The sequence below is a fragment of the Haliaeetus albicilla genome, chromosome 4 (genome assembly GCF_947461875.1).
Source record: "Haliaeetus albicilla chromosome 4, bHalAlb1.1, whole genome shotgun sequence".
NCBI classification, from domain to species: domain Eukaryota; kingdom Metazoa; phylum Chordata; class Aves; order Accipitriformes; family Accipitridae; genus Haliaeetus; species Haliaeetus albicilla.
This window is the reverse complement of record NC_091486.1, coordinates 14,729,219-14,745,072: the sequence shown is the minus strand read 5'-3', so window position 1 is coordinate 14,745,072 and position 15,854 is coordinate 14,729,219. Positions and strand designations below refer to the sequence as shown.

At 41.7% G+C, this 15,854-nt stretch overlaps 1 protein-coding gene and 1 long non-coding RNA gene across 3 annotated transcripts in view; one reads left to right on the top strand and one right to left on the bottom strand.

Moving 5' to 3' along the window:
• Window positions 1–15,854, top strand: part of RALB (RAS like proto-oncogene B) — a 53,672-nt gene that overhangs the window by 17,943 nt on the left and 19,875 nt on the right. The window contains exon 1 of one of the 2 annotated variants that reach the window (XM_069781027.1): window positions 7,440–7,620. The exons of the other annotated variant lie outside the window; for it this stretch is intronic. The gene's annotated coding sequence lies outside the window, so the exon portion shown is untranslated. Of the gene's footprint in view, window positions 1–7,439; window positions 7,621–15,854 lie in introns of those variants that run through there. 2 annotated transcript variants of the gene reach the window in all.
• LOC138685054 (uncharacterized) lies at window positions 3,271–7,290 on the bottom strand. The gene is made up of 3 exons (XR_011324294.1): window positions 7,069–7,290; window positions 5,962–6,119; window positions 3,271–5,794 (listed from the first exon to the last, which is right to left on the bottom strand). It is a non-coding gene; the product is annotated as an uncharacterized lncRNA (long non-coding RNA).

Sequence of the window (15,854 nt, the reverse complement as noted above, 5' to 3'; positions counted from 1 at the left end):
AGGTAGAAGGGTGGGTGGATTTGCTTGTGAGTACATAATGCAGTTCTCTTGTTCTGTAAATCAGTGTAGCTCCAATGAAATTTGGGAAAAAGCAGCATTTCTGACCCTTCAACATTATTTTAGCTGTGCCTAATCACAATGGCTTCAATTTCTAAATGAAAAATATATATGTACACACATATATATGCATATATATCTATCTACTCAAAGGTTCTTTTCTCCTTATATTGCACCTTTGCTTGCTCACATTACCCACAGTATCAGAAGTCTCAACTCAGAACCTCCTGGGTCTTGGTAATTATTTCAATTTTTATTTTAATGTGGTGCTTCTCTTTTATTTTTATGGTTTTCCAGAAGTAACTCATAATGAAATAACAAAATTTGGGAACTGAGGAGAAGCTTGGGCTGCGGGCTTGCAGTGTCTGATAGAGTCCCAAACTTATACTTTGGCCAAGGTACATTACTTTTGCAGACTGAGGACCCACAAACCAGTACAGCTCCTCCCAAGCTTTTTCAAAGGAATAGGAGGCTTAATGTAAATTGCATCAGAAGATAAAAAGATATTTATTTTTGATTTACAATTTATTGAGTTAACAGTTTGAATATTAATTAACCTATTAACATGTTGAACAGTAAATTGCTATTACTGACATAAATAGGTTCTAGCAAATAGTCTTTTCTAAAAAGTTAATCTCTGACTCTTTTGACAGATCCTAGAGTATGTGTTACTCTTCACTGAAAAGATAAAAGACAATACAGAAGCCAGAATGTTATGGGATACAATGCATGCTTATTTTGCAATTACTTTCCTTAATCCCCTAATGTAAAGAATATTGTACTCGTATTGATTTAACATGAAAAAAAAAAGGAGAGGGTGTTTGTAGACTGTATTAGGTTATCAACCACAAGTAATATGTCTTTTCTAGAGAAGAATGCTGTGTAAACTAACATGTGAACATTCAGCTCAATACTGAAAATGTTCTCAAATGCAGCAATATTATCACATGACTGTATTATATTCTTAACAAGCTCTATAACTGAGAATAAGGTAATGGCATAACAATATGATACTTACATTAGCATATGCATAGACACACAAACTTCCTCATAAACTTCACTGGTGGAACAAGTTCCTACAGGTTTCCTACAATACCCACTTTACCCACTTTTTTGAGGCTTTCACCTCTGGGTTGAAATACAGCAACTAATGAACAATGAAGTGTTATATTGTGTAAGTTTAGGGAGTAAAGAATCTGTAGCAAAGTGCAGCTGAAGAGGAATTTTGGTAGACAAAATTTGTAGCCATTTGTTTCACCATCCAAACCACTTCATATAGAACTTGGATTTCCAGAAGAGATTTTCCATTCAACTTCACATTCAGGCCTTCTTTAATTTGACATTTGACAGCATGATAATGCAAAGTTATGTTGTAGGTGCAAGAAAAGTCTGATTTTTTTAGCCAATGAGTCATATCAGAGTTAATTCTAGAAGGTGTGCCATTGATGAATAGGTAAAATACTACCATAACAATAACTAACTTTATTACAAAGTTCAGGTCCCAAGATCCCTCTTATGAATTGTGAGGTGCTTGAGAAAAAATATGTTTCTATTGCCACTTAAACAGTAAAGGGGCATAAAAGCTCTCAAATGTTTGCAGTAGATGTTGTGATTAAACATGGAAGAGAGAAAACTGCATTAATAACAATGAAGATAGCAGACTAAATATGAAGGGCTTTTGTGGTGTAAGAATATGTTTGTATAAAAAAAAGCTCTGATTTAATTTGCAGAAGGACATTTTAACCTCGTTCTAAGTTACATCAACTTAATTAGAGATTGTAGACAAAAGTAGGTACTTAAAAATTATGTTATTTTAATTGACAGATCTTCTTCTTTCTGAAGTATTGCTCCCACACTGCCAGAATGCTGGTTGCTAACAAAGCCAGAAATTTGCATTATTAATTTAATATATTTGTCATTAATTGAATCTGGAAAATTTGGTTAAAAAATAAGGGACAGAAGATCTGTTAGCATGAATTTTTTTCAAGCATGCTCAAATCTCTAACAGCAGCTATTCAACAAGGTAGCACTGTTGAACTCAGTGAGCTAAATTCTCAATAATGTTAGCTGCCTTATTATTCTGGAAAAATCCCCTGCCTTATTTATTTCTGGAATAATTCCAGTTTTTACATAACTGGCTTTGGTGTGATAATGATAATCACATTCAACTTTATCTGTAAAAGCCTGAAGTACACCTTCTACCCTACGTATGGCTGGTAAAGCCTTAGTTAATGTATCTGTTTCAGCAGTGCACCTCAGGAACCGTGGGCCAGCTGAAGGGAGTCCAAAGAAGAAAAGGGACTGACTGGCAATTAGGAAACATGACCTGTAAAAAACAGCTGAAAAAACAGGTGTTATCTGAAGGAAGAAAAGAATTCTGAGGACTGAAAAAATAATGATTTTTGAATATTTAGCAGATAGATGCAAAAAGGAAAAAAAAAAATCTGATTGCTATGTCCAGTATGCAACTAATTAATATGCTTAAACTGCAGTAAGTGACATTTAAGGTAAATGTTGTTGATTTTTTTCTTATGATAAAGTAATCCAATGTTTTAAATAAACTGTTATGATGATACCGCAATCTTAACTGCATTAAAAAAAGTTACATGCCAAAAATTATATATGTATAACTGATCTTGCCTTTGGGGCATGGAATAAGACAACCTGATTTGTTATGACTCTCTGTAGATTTTTTTATTTTCTTTTGATTCTTGGCTATCAAGATATTTACAATAAACTTAGCTCCTTCTGTAAAGGCTCCAAGATCAGGCCCTAAATCCGTCATGCTGTTGATAATCATGGTGATCAGAAGTGTAACACTTGTAAAACTGGAATGTGAAATCCTTACCTCACAAAATGTCAGTGAGAATCTCCTTAAAAATGACCTTGCGATATGATCCCGACAAATCCCAGCTGTATCTGAAATGGAAAGGTGATTTGATAGTGAACTTTATTTTAGTGTGGTGACTTCCTGCTGTTTGTAACAAAAACAAAGTGCATGATGTAGTCAAAATACCATGAAGTCCTACAAGGCCAAAACCACAGTCGTATTTCATTTACTATTGTTTGTTTCCGATATATTTTAGTTTTCTGCTTTGTGGTTTCTGAACGCTGAAATTCATAAATCATGGCAAGGTCAGCATCATTCTCTTAAGTATACAAATAATTTGTATAATGCAGTTCTTGTTAGGCTATCCACACCCAAAGAGAAAATCATCTTTCACTAACTTATTTTTATTTTAGAACAAACTCTGTTTGAGTGCACACTGTGTACATGTACCTCTTCTGATAAATTGTCTGAGCCTAGATTAACTCTGACAGCTGAGCTCTGCACATGCAAAAATGTTGTATTTTGAGAACAAAAAGGACATCACAGCATTCTAGATAATGCAATGGTTTTTTTTCTGTTTTCCCCAACTAGCTTTCTTCTGTTCTCCCCAGTTTTACACTAGCATTCATTTTGATCAAAAAATGGTTTAAAAAGTAGGATAAAAAATACAGTGGCTTTGGACTGAATAAATTAATAAAAATTTACAGGTCTGGTTACCTTCACTGAACCACTGCTGCACAGGTGCTACAAGGGACTGGCCATGTGTAACTTAAGAACTTCTTCAGAGAGGGACAAAACCTCCCTGCTGCTTTAACTTGTTCTTATGTTGCTGACTCAGCCTCAGTGCTGGAGATGTGGCAGGACCACTTCTTCCTCCACTTACCCCTGATTTCTTTGTAGTTATTACTGGCAACAGTTCCTGTCTCAGTCTCTTGTAAACTGAGGCTGGGGGAAAAGTTGTGAATCAGGTACCTGTCCTGCAGCTGTCCCTCATCAGCATTCAGGTATCAGCAGAGAAGAGAATCTGCCTCTTATTTCTGTTATTGCCAGAAATTGCAAATGACATCACTAAATCTGCAAAGACTGACTTCCTAGGTAGCACCGATTCCCTTGCAATTCATGATCCTCCCTCTAAGTTTCTCATTAGTTTATATACCTTTCTTTTGACCCCTGAGACTACTATTACATGCTCCCTGCAGGAATGGGGAGTTCCTTCTGTCCACCATTTGCAGCCTGCTAAACCTTATAGTTCCTCAAATAAATTTTTCCTGAACTGGCTCCTTACCTTGCCCCTCCTGTAGTCACTTGTGTGAAGAAAAATAGGCCAGAGATGCTATAAAACACTGTCTAAAAGGAAACTGGCTACGCAGATGGTGGTTTTACACAAACACTCTATTGGCATAAGTGACAAACATGGAGGCCAGGGCAACTGCCAGTCCCATCTAGCATGAATTTATCAGAAAGAAGAGGGAGATAACAGTGTTAGCCTCTCTCCCCTCAGCAGTGATAGATATGGTAATCCAAGGGATCAGATCAATAGATCCCACAAAGTTCACACAGCTCCCCTCTTCCATGCAGCACTTGAGCTAGGTTTGATGATCTACTACACATCTTACTAGGAATGGGTCTACCACCATCTTTTCCATTTAATTCCTTATATACATCTCCTTGATTGTCAATTACTTCCACAATAAATAAAAAAAAGGAAAAAAAAAATTGAATAGAGCTCTATATCTGGGTTTTACATCTTTCCCCTCACTAGTTTCTAGAACTAATTTCAGCTAACTCTTATTTCAGCTAACCATCTTTCTAGAATACATCTCTACTTACAAAATAGAACTGCTCAGAAGGAAAGTATGAGTCCTAATCCTTGCAAAGAAAAAAACATTTGCGGCTCAGTCATCCTACCACACTTACTGTTGTTCCTGACTCTGGCAGTGACACACAGTGCCCTGTTACACTCTTAGTGGGCTAGAAACTAAATGCATCAAAAATACTGCCCCTATCTCTAAGAATTTGCAGTTTAAAATATTATGGCATGATAAAGCAACAGCTGGAGATAATTTTTTCCATCTCTGCTGAAATCTTACTTGTTTAGAAAGTGAATGTTTATTGCCTGCAAAGCACTTAGAATAAAATAAATGCAATATAAATGACAATGAAAAGGAATTTTCTCCCCTAAATTGTTCTATAGAATTTTTCTTCCTAAAGAACTGAAGCAAAAATATATCTGTAACCATGGAGATTATACCAGGCAACATGCATAATAATTCAAAATGCGGCATCAGACAAATGTTCTTTGTCATGACTGGATTACTACAAAGAAGTCGGTTTCCCCTAAACAGTTTGCAGAAGCAGGATAGGTGTGGTTAATTTCTCAACCCTCTTTTTTGCAAGGGGGAAGGGGAATTGTCAGCACTCTGGTATGGGCAGCAGACTGATAATTGTGTTCTGTTTGAAAAGACCCAGCTTCCCAGGTTCTTGGTAGTTTCACCTCATAGATGTGATTTACTGAAAATACTTATCTTCTGTGAATAGTCACATCAGAGCAACTGGTCCCACCACATTGCTGGCACAACATGAAAGATGGCCATGGACACATGTAGTTACAGAATAAACAGGAAACAGTTCTAATTAATGTTTACTTGTTTGGTTTTGGAGGGTTTTTTTAGGACTATATACAAATGCACAAGATCTGTCTTAAAAACAATTCATGCACAGTCCTAGAAATACCAAGATTTGGGTCATTTGAGTGTTAGCTATAAAACAACATTCCCTCACATTTGGCGATATTTCTTTCTCTGATTATTCCTTCTCTGCATGGATGGCATCAAACAGTAAATAGCTCTCAGTCTGCCAGGTTCTAATGCAGGATGAATATTGATGCGATTCTTGATACGATACAATCTATAACGCAGAGAGGAAGAATTACTGCAATCAGGACCTTTCCTAACAAACAAATCCAAAAAGAGAAAGTCACTTTTCCACCTAAGGCATTAACTGTTTTGCAGTTGCTTGAGTTAGGAGGAGAAACTGATGATGAGGCAAGGATGATGTCAATCCTGTTTACTTACAATGTAGAAAACTTGGTTTCCTTCAATATGTGGGAAATTCAGAAGATATTTCCTTTTTATGCTGTCCTGAAGTACTCAGCTGTTTCTCAGAGCTACACACCTACTTTTTTCTGCCTCTGTAACTTCTTTTTTCCAATTCCTGGCATTTTTTGCCAACCCTGAAATTACAGATTATAGTAAATCTCTTTTGAAGTCCTCCTCCTCATTTTGTTTTGGCAATAGGCTATTGTTTCACCTGTCACTTTTATGAAGCTGGATTGCTTTTTTTTCTTTTTCCCATTTATTTTAAGTGACAGGCCTTTTTTATGCTCTCCCAACTTCAAAATACAATTTCACCCAGCCGTCAATGGATAGAGGTAGAAGGTAATTAATTCTTTCCCTTTCTCTTCTGTGAGTGGCTACAAAGAGGCCCAATGTGAAAGCAGGAGTTAACACAGCTACTTAACCTATTACTTCTGTCGCAGAAGGTCTGAACCTCCAGAGATCAGTGGCAATAATGATTTCTATGGTTTCCCAAAGTGGGTGTTATCATGCAAAGCACTGTTTTTCTAGAAGGAAGGATTTTACCCGAGATATTCACTCTAACTTCAGTGTGTGTAATTTAAATAGGTCAACATTTAAATCCAGAAAAATTAACCAAATTAAAGCAGAGAGAAAAGGTATGTTTTCTTTGCTAACTGGCAAGACACCTATGCCTGACTGTGCGATTAGTAACATTAGAATTGGCCAGAGAGAATTTGGATCTGGGGACTGATAAAGATTTGAAGAAAGAATTGCAGTAAATATAGCAATAGCCATTTTTTTTCCCCTGAGCAGTTAAAACTGCTCTGTGCTGCACACACACGACAGCATTGCAGCACAAAGATTTAATAAAATAAAACAGCACCCTCAGCACCTAACGAGGAGAACCAGGGACAGTTCCATTCCTTTACCTTCTGATCTCAGAATTACTGATTTCTGCATCCATCAGTAGAATGTGCACTAAAATATGTGATGTATTTAAGACGGAGCCCTTCCTGACTTTCTTTGGGTCAAAACAGAGCCTGTAGGGTCTATGGGCTCAGCCTCCCAGCGGGGCTCCCTACAGGACTCTGGGGGGGAACCAGCCTTACAGCAGCTCCCCACAGGCCCCTTCCCCTCACACACAGAAGCAGCACTGGGGTGGGCAGCCCTTTCCCGCCGCTCTTTGGCTGCTCCCGTAGCACGACCGGATCCCTCTCAGCAGCCCGAAAACACCTCCACACGCTCCGCCGACAACCGCTGTGCCCGGGACGTGCCCCCACCGTGGGCCACGGACCCCCGCAGACCCCCCCGCTCCCGCTCCCTCTCGCCTCAGCGCCAACCGCCGCCACCGCCGCCACCACTGGCGGCCCCACCCCCGCCCCCGCCTCCCAAGCCGACTGGCCCGAGAGCGCCACGTGATGGCCAGGCGGGAGGGCGGAGGAGGCGGCGGCGGCGGGGCGGGCGGGCGCGCGCTCGCTCGCTCGCGGGGAGCCGGGCCCGGCGGGAGCGGCGCCGACGAGGGCGGAAGTGCGCGGCGGGGGCGCGCGGGCGGCGGCACCCCAATGAGAGCGCGGGGGGCGGTGGCGGCGGCGGCGGTTAAAGCGGAGCCCGGCGCCGGGCTGGAGCCGCAGCGCGGAGCCGGGTCTTAGCCCCCAGGTGAGAGGGACGGACGGACATGCCTCGGAGTCACCCTGGGTCCCCCCGTCGTCCCCCGCCCCGGGTTGTGGGGAACTCGGCTGTCCCGGCCCCGCTCCCTCCGTGAGGGTGAGGGGAGGCGAGAGCCGCCGGGTCGTGGCCGCGGCCTGAGCGGGCCTGGGCCCGCCGGCCGGGGGATGTGGCTGAGCCCCCTCCTTCCCGTTCACCCTCGTCCTGTGGAGGAGGGGGGGGAGCGAGGCAGCCTCCTTCCTCCCCGGTGTGTGGGGCGAGGAGAGCCCGGCGGCTTCCCCTGCCCCGGGACGCGGTTCCTCGGCCGCGGGAAGCTTTGGGGGCGTGGGGGAAGCGGTGCCTCGCGTGTAGCCTGTGTCCCTCGGGCCTGCGTGGGAGCCGGAATGGGAGATGAGGCTCCGCTGCAGCCCCTCTCTCGTGGGTCTGGCTACTTCTGCTGCGTCCCGGCGGCGTTGGGGCTGAGGTGGAGTTCGCGGAGCTGGGTGATTGCTGCGGCTTGTATCTACAAGTGGGGCTCGGGGGAGGGGAAGGGTGAGGAGAAGCTGGCCTTGAGTCTTAGTTTCTCTGGTGAATTCCTTCTGTGCAGGCTTCTCTGCCTTCCCGTTGCTGCCCTGGGATAAGTGATAACGTTTCATCTCTGCGAGCTAAGCGGAGGGGTTGAGGTGCTGTTGGTCTCAGCTGATCCAGGAGTTTCTGAGGGATCTTGTCTTATCTGGCTGGGCTCTGTACGTGCTGCTCTCTATTCTCCCTACAGCCTAACCGGTGTATATCTTGTAGGAGGAGAAGGGTGGTGCCCGAGTGTGACCTTACCTGGAGAAGGGCAGGGAGAGAGGTGGTGAGACAGAGCAGCCCAGTCATGCTTCCTGAACAGCCGCTGGAGGCCTAACTCGTCTTTCTGCTGGAGTCCTGTTGAATCAATTCAGATCCTAGAACAGGAGACTTAGTCTTGACTACCCTGGGTGTTTTTATGGGGGAAAGGGAGCAGGGAGACTGTACCTGCACTAGGACCAGCCTTACCTTTTTCAGAGCTTAAGTCTGCAGTTTGGGTAGCTTTTTGTTTGTTGAACTGTCCAAACATTACTTGTGTGGTTTCCAAGATCCTTGTTTCTCTTGTGAGGGGGAGGGAAGTGCCTGTCTGTTCAAGGGCATCTTCAGAGCTGTGATTTTCAGGAAAAGCTGTCTTTTTTTTTTTTTTTTTAAGATACCTTAAACTGTCCCCACACCCCCCTGCCCCAAACTGAAGTTATCAAAGCTGAGAGAAGGAAATAACAACTGGGAACCAGTCTTGTGGTTCTTGCAAGTGAGTTGCTTGAAGGCTGAAAATAACTTTATTGTAGAGAATTTAATAGCAACAGCTCAATCTTACTTGGTAATAGCATCTTTACAGCTTATTCCGTTATAGCAGACTTGTTAAAAGTTTTATCTACAGCTTTAATCACTTCTGGCCCCTGTATATGGAACTTAGATTTTTGCTTATGATCAGATGATACCAATTTACCATGGTAAAAGTTTTTGCATTTACTTCCTGTATTAAATATTTTAAGAAATAGAGAAGCTTTCAGACTACTCCTGTAAATAAGTTTCCTATATTAGATTTTTAGTAGTAAATTGTTGTACACCTCTTTTGGAGTAGGCCAACTTGATTTTGTTTTGCATGCCTGGAGAAAAGTGAAGCTGACCTATTTTCACTGGGGTTATGTATATGCTGCAGAGGAATGTCTAGTTTAAAGATTTAGCTGGAATGCTTTACAAAAACTCTAAACTGAAAGCTTAATTTGACCAGACAATACCTTTTCTAAGTCACCCTTTAAAACTCTCAAACTTGTCTCTAATTGTCAGTGCAGTGGTACTGGATATCTGGGTAGAAGAGCAGTTGAGACATTTTGATCAAATGTAGGCAGTACTAATGGGACACTGCCTAGACAACTTGGATGTGTATGCTGAAATCCTGGGTGATATATAGGCCCTGTGATCTAATGCTGCTTTCAGGCTTTAAGTTTTTTCAGCTGCAACTTAACTAATTAAGAACCAAATGTTATTTAACCAAATGCTGGAGAAAATGGCTTGCTTCTCAGGGAAGTGTTGTGGTCCAGGCTTCATAAGCAACAGAAGTGTCCTGTGAACAGAGCAGAAGTGGCCAAGTGATGTAGCAGAACAAGCTGTAACGTCATGATCTGGGACTCAGGTTCATAGTTTGTTCTTGTCCTGTTGCTTTGTAAACTCTGTTCACTTTCCATGCAGTGGATACTGGCACTTTACCTTGATAATTTCTTATTAACTAGATTCAAACTCCATGTGACTAAGTGACTTGCTTTCTATTACACAATGAATTCATCTGAATTAGTGGCCTCTCAGCAGACGTACTGAAGGAGCCTGTTTCTCATGACAGATGGGCAGTAAGCACTCATGGGAATGCAAGTGCATAGCAGTATTAAGACGAACAAACAGTGCCTAAGGTCACTAGATGTCTTGTGCCTGGAGCAAAAAGCTCAGGATGGGAGTAGTGGTCTCTGGGGGTTTGAGTGAAAAGCAGTGGCTGGGAAGGCCACAGAAGTAGATAAACGTGGGTGCTTGCTCCTTTTCACACCCTGTGTGCCTGACTTCAAGTAACTTTTGCGTGATTGACTTACAAAAGATGCTGATCCTGGTTATCAGCCAGGTTGGATAGCAACTATATTCTCAAACTCTTCTTCTGTCTTGACTTGGAAGTAATCTCCTGCTGATAAAAACCTTCAGTTCTTTAGGTTTTCTTTCTTCATCCACCTTCTACCCCTATGTCTCTGGTAACTATTCTGCACCACCATTGAGCAGTGTTGATAAGGTTCCATTACTTGTTACCTGCTACTGTGTGGAGTGGAAAGGTCAGAAACAGGCTTGTCTGTTTCACTCTCCTAGTGGTAATAATCAATTTTGTGACTTTTGTTCTATGATACGGTTGATACCTGCCTCTTGATAAGAGGCTATGGAGCAGATATTAAAAAAGTATTTGTTAATAGCTGCCAAAGAGCAATCATTTTGTTGGTAGCTCCTTTTAGCCCATTAAACAGGACTAAGCAACTTTCATCCATGCCTGCCCCAGAAATATCAAGTTGTCTTGTCATTTAAGCAAGATAAGTCTATATAACTCATGCTTCGTCTCTTCGTGTTCTTCCAAATACTGCTTTAATAGTAATATTAGAGGATCTGTTTTGTCTCTTGTGCTTGAGATGTGCAAATGTGGTTTTTAAGACCTGTCAAAATGAGAGTCATGAAGTCATGTAATACGAGAATGTTATTTAGGCTGCTGTGTAAGTAGCTAATTGAATCTTTGAGGTGACGAAGTGCTTGCTTAGAACAGTCACTTTCAACTGTTTTATATGAGACCCTGAGCCCATAGCCTTCCTAATACTTGCCAAAGTGGCTGAGAAAGGAGCAAATAATGGTTGATTATGGGAATGAGACTTAATGGAAATGCAGTCCTGATTAGGAATCTTTGCAGGATCACAAGTCAAAGACCAAAAAATCAGTCCTGGATTATAAGTGGTTGTTAAAGCCTTAATCCTGTCAACTGTTACTTTGTGAATTAGTGTTGCTGTCAGTTGATGTGATCAGTATGAAATACTTCAGGCCACTAGAAGTGTAACAAAACTGGAGTTTTTAATATGTTCTTCTTAAATTTGGAATGCGGCAGAACTAACCTGAAGTCCAAGTGTAGAACTGGGAAGCTGAGAACATGTGGAGTTATCCAGGTGCTGTTATTTCTCTGGTTTCTAACTCTCTATATGTGTCTTACATATAGTGAAGAAGATCATTCTTCAGAAGAGTACTGGAGACCTAGACTTAGCCCCAGCTTTGGGCATGGTTTTGTTCATGTAGGTGGACATGTTAAAGAATGTTTCTAATTGAGATTTAATATTGATAATGGGGGTTTTTGCAAGCTAGTGGCTTAAATCACAGGTTTAACAAAAAAATCCTACCTTACAGATAAGACTATTATAGAGTACTGCATTACAGGATAATACTCAAAACACGACAAAGGACTTTAAAAGTTTAATTGTAGGAGCTACCTGAACTCTGGACTCCATGTTGCAGAACACTAACTAAAGTGGCTTTTTTTTTTAAAGGAGTTTGTTTGTAAGGTTAGTGCTACCCTGCTTAGCAGGGCACTGTCTTGGGCACCACTCTAAAGCAGACATTTAACAAGTCAAGTGTTTTTTAGATCAAGCTGCATGTCAGTTGCCTCAGCTTTCCAGAAAAGAGGTGATTTTGCTAATTGGGGAAGCTGCTCCCTGGTTAGAATGAACTAATTCTCAAGTATGTAGTGATCTCTGATACAGCCTTTGTATTTAAACTGCTGCTGCAGTAAGAAACTCCTCCCCATGATGGTACTCTTCTGCTACTTGGTGTTCTTGGAGTACTGTGAGATCCCATTTTGAGTAGGTAAGGAATTCTCATTAGTGTAGTCACCAAGAAGTCTCACTGACTGACTTTTATGGCAGCCTTCTGCTTTTATCTACCATATCATGAAATAGGCTAGCCAAGCAATTTAAGGAAATGGTCTTTCAAAAGGCAGAAATGTGTGCTTTTAACTGGTGCTATTTCTCATTCTACTTTCTCATTTTCAAAACATGTTTTAGGAAGCAATTTAATTTTTTAAACAATTCTGCAAGCTCACTGAGAATTTATGTTGAAGTTTTGCCTCATAAGGCAAACTAAAATCAAGGTAGGTTTTATGGGTTTAATCTGTTCTGAAGCTATAATGGAAAGAAACTAATTAAAAAAATTATTAGACATAAGTAGGCTGATCAGTGGTGATACTGTACATCTTTATCTTCATTTAGTTTGTAAAACCAGGATCAAGCAGTGATCTTGTCCAATGTCCCTCTCCTTAGGTATGTCCAATGTCCCTGTCTTCTAATGGTAGCTATGATCTGATGAGCATGCCTCCTATTATACTCTTGTAAATAAATATTAGTTAAGGTTTCTACTTAAGTGTTAGTCATGAAGGACTTGCTGTAAGTTATTTTTTTTTTAGGTCTGCTGTCCTACTTGTGCAAGTTGTCAAATAGGCCTTTCACTTCCAAAGACTCCCCTGGTCAAATAAGATTTGTAGCAACTGTGTTGCTGGGGCACAGACTTGAGTTGTAGAGTTGCTGAGGCTGGAAGACACTTCTGGAGACTGTCTAGTCCAGCCCTCTTGCTGACTCTGCTAATCCTGACCCATAAACTGGCTTGTCATCTGTTGCTAGGTAGAGGTTCATGCATACCTGCTTTTCTCATGGGAAGGGCAACTCTCCTGCTTTGTCTTCCTGGCCTGTCTGTCCTAAAGAGCCTGTAGCCATCTACTGCAGCACTCTTAACTGTGAGAGCTATCCTAGATCATGTGTGTGATTGCAGTGAGGTTATGACCCCTGCAGCTACACACAGACCCCCAGCATCTCCTGTTTGTTCCCTGTGCTGTGTGCATTAGTGTACAGAAGCACCCTGTTGTGCTGATTTCCCAGGAAAGGCATGAGAGCTATGAGAAGCTGGCTATGTATCAGAATAGTAGTGTTTTATTCTGATAATGTGCTCTGTGGAGGGAGGAAGTGTCTCAAAGAGCACACAAGGATAAAGGTATAGTTTATATTCTGCATTGGTTCTGTATTTTCATGTGACCTGTCACTTGCTAGGTCATAAAGGGAAGTGTCCTGAACTAAATGTGTCCTAATTTCTCTGTGTTGAAGTCAAGTGGTTCTGAGTTAACAGTCTGCCACCCAAAACCGGAGTTATCAACAAGTGTGTTATACTGTGCCACTCTTCCTTTTATAGCACTCTGGAGGCTCTGTGGTTGGAGAGCATGTGTTTGGCTGTAAATGCTTTTATAGTGGTAGGCAGAGCATTCTCTTCGAGGGAGACCAAGGATAACACTTCTCCCATAAGGGAAACTCTCCACAGCTTTTTAGTTTTATTAACTTTATACTTACAGTAGGGATACTGAAATTGCATGTGACCCCTGTACTGGTGTAATAATCCAGTTTTGATTTAAAAATAGAAATACTGCTTTTGGCTTTGATATAAAATATATGAATACAGTAAACTAGAAAACTACATGCCTTTTTGTTATTGAAAACATCTGTTCTTAGTCCAGTAGAAAGGTAGCTTCTTGTATGTGCAGAACACCTTGGTATGGTATTTGCTTTTCCTGACTGGGGAAACTGGAGTGAGGAAATCTGTTTAAAGGTGGCTTAATGCAGCAGCTGTTATGGATAACTAGTAGTTATCTGAAGTACTAGATGTCACTATTGCTGCTTTGTGTGATGCAATGTGGCAGTACACCCCCCTCCGCTGACGGGAAATGAAACTTCTCCAGGCAGGGAGGAGGGGGGGGGAATAACAAACCAACAAACCCTGGAGGCCGCAGGTTGAAAATTGAACTGACCAATTTTTGAACTCACTTTTGAACAAAATTGAACTGACTGTACAGTGCCAGGTACACTGAAGCGACCTTTTGGCCAATAGGGATTAAAATGACCACAGGTCAGATTCGACAAGGGTGTAAACGGGGTCCCGCCGGGGGACATTTTGGGAAAGTCAGTCCTCCTCGGAGCAGCGGGTCTGCAGCTGGGGACTCCCCCTTGGGTCGGGACGCTGCCCGAGGTAACTCCTGCAGGTTGAGAGCCCTTATCTTTTAGGTGAGCGATATGTACATTTTGAGTCATTTTAAAACTGAAGAGTTCTTAAGTCGGCTGTGTAGTACTGATTCCCCTGACATCATTGAGCCTGTGGTTTACAAATGTTACTGGAGTTCTAACTAACTTTTTACTGAAGAATAAATCTGAGTTTTTAACACCTGTTGGATTCGATTGTGTGTGCCTCTAACATGCAAATGCATTGATTGAAAGATGGGGAAAAGGTTCAGTGCTTGGCACTTTTGTGGTGTGCCTGATTGAGGGAGCTTAGTGACTCATGGTATACATCTGTGAACCCTTCAGTTAAGTGCTTAAAATAGTGGAAGTACCTTCAGAGTCTACGGGGAGGTGAGACTCCATAACTCAGAGCAGGGGTTTATTACTTGCCTACCTCCATCAAATGCGAGCACAACAGGGGCTTACATTTCCCCAAATGGAGATGTGAATATGAGATGTTAACTTCTGTTTAGGAGCAAGGAATATAATTGTATGGGCAGACATACAAGACAGTCGCTTCTGCTGGTAGTACCCAAGCCAAACCAAATAGTGTTTGGTCTTCTAATTTATCCCAGTTCACTGGGGAAACTGGAGACAGCATGATCTAGTGAGATCCATCTTCTGGGGGAGCAGTGGTAGCAGCTTGTGACCTGTCTGTCTGCAGGGTCTTGTGCCATATTTGCAAGACCAGTGGGCTAGCTCTTACAGCTCAAGCACTGGGGAAGGATGAGGGGAGGAGACTTGGCTGGGTAACATTTGGTGAGAGCTGAAGAATTAAATCCTGCAACTCTGTAGCATGCTTATGGCTGAATTGGTATTTGTTAAAATTTGCTAGATCAATGTTAGTGGCAACTTCTTTGTTGATTATACAGCTGCAGGTTATCCACTGAAGTAACTGAAACCGTGTTGTAATCTTGTACTGCTGTAGGATTTGAATCTTGGGTTATTTTGAACTTGTGTGCCACTTAAGACATTGCCTAAGCACAGATATTTGACTTGTCTGTTGTATTTGTTATACTCCCAGAGATCAGATAAAAAAATCAGTATTAGATTAACCATCTGAAGCATGTTCTTATCTCTTGGCAGTGGTTTAGTGGACTTGGTGTACGCTGTGTGTCACAGATGAGCATGCTTCTGCATGGATGAGATTTCAAAGGAAGCATAGTTGAAATATGCTTTGCAAATCAATGGGAATGAGGCTGTTGTATGACTCAGTTGCCCAAGTGTCATTTTTCTGGTGTAAGCCTAATTGACTAGTGTGAGAAATGGTGTCATAATTCACCTGAAGTAATTAGGCAGCTAGACAGTTACACCATAGTGACAAACTCTTAGCATAGTAATACTGATTAATGGTATTAGCTCAGTCTTTGTGCTTGTAGAAGACTTCTGCCGGGTTTCCTAGCAAGTTCTTGCTAGGGTAGAGTGGTGTGGTAGATCCTTCTCTTCTGTAGTCTGTCTGCAATGTGTCTTCTGGGCTTTAGTACTAGACCTGGAGGCTTTCTGAAAATACTCGGAGAGGTCTGGCTAGGTATCTCCCTACAGAAGAAGTGTTTTTAGCTGTAATGGCACTAGTCTTAT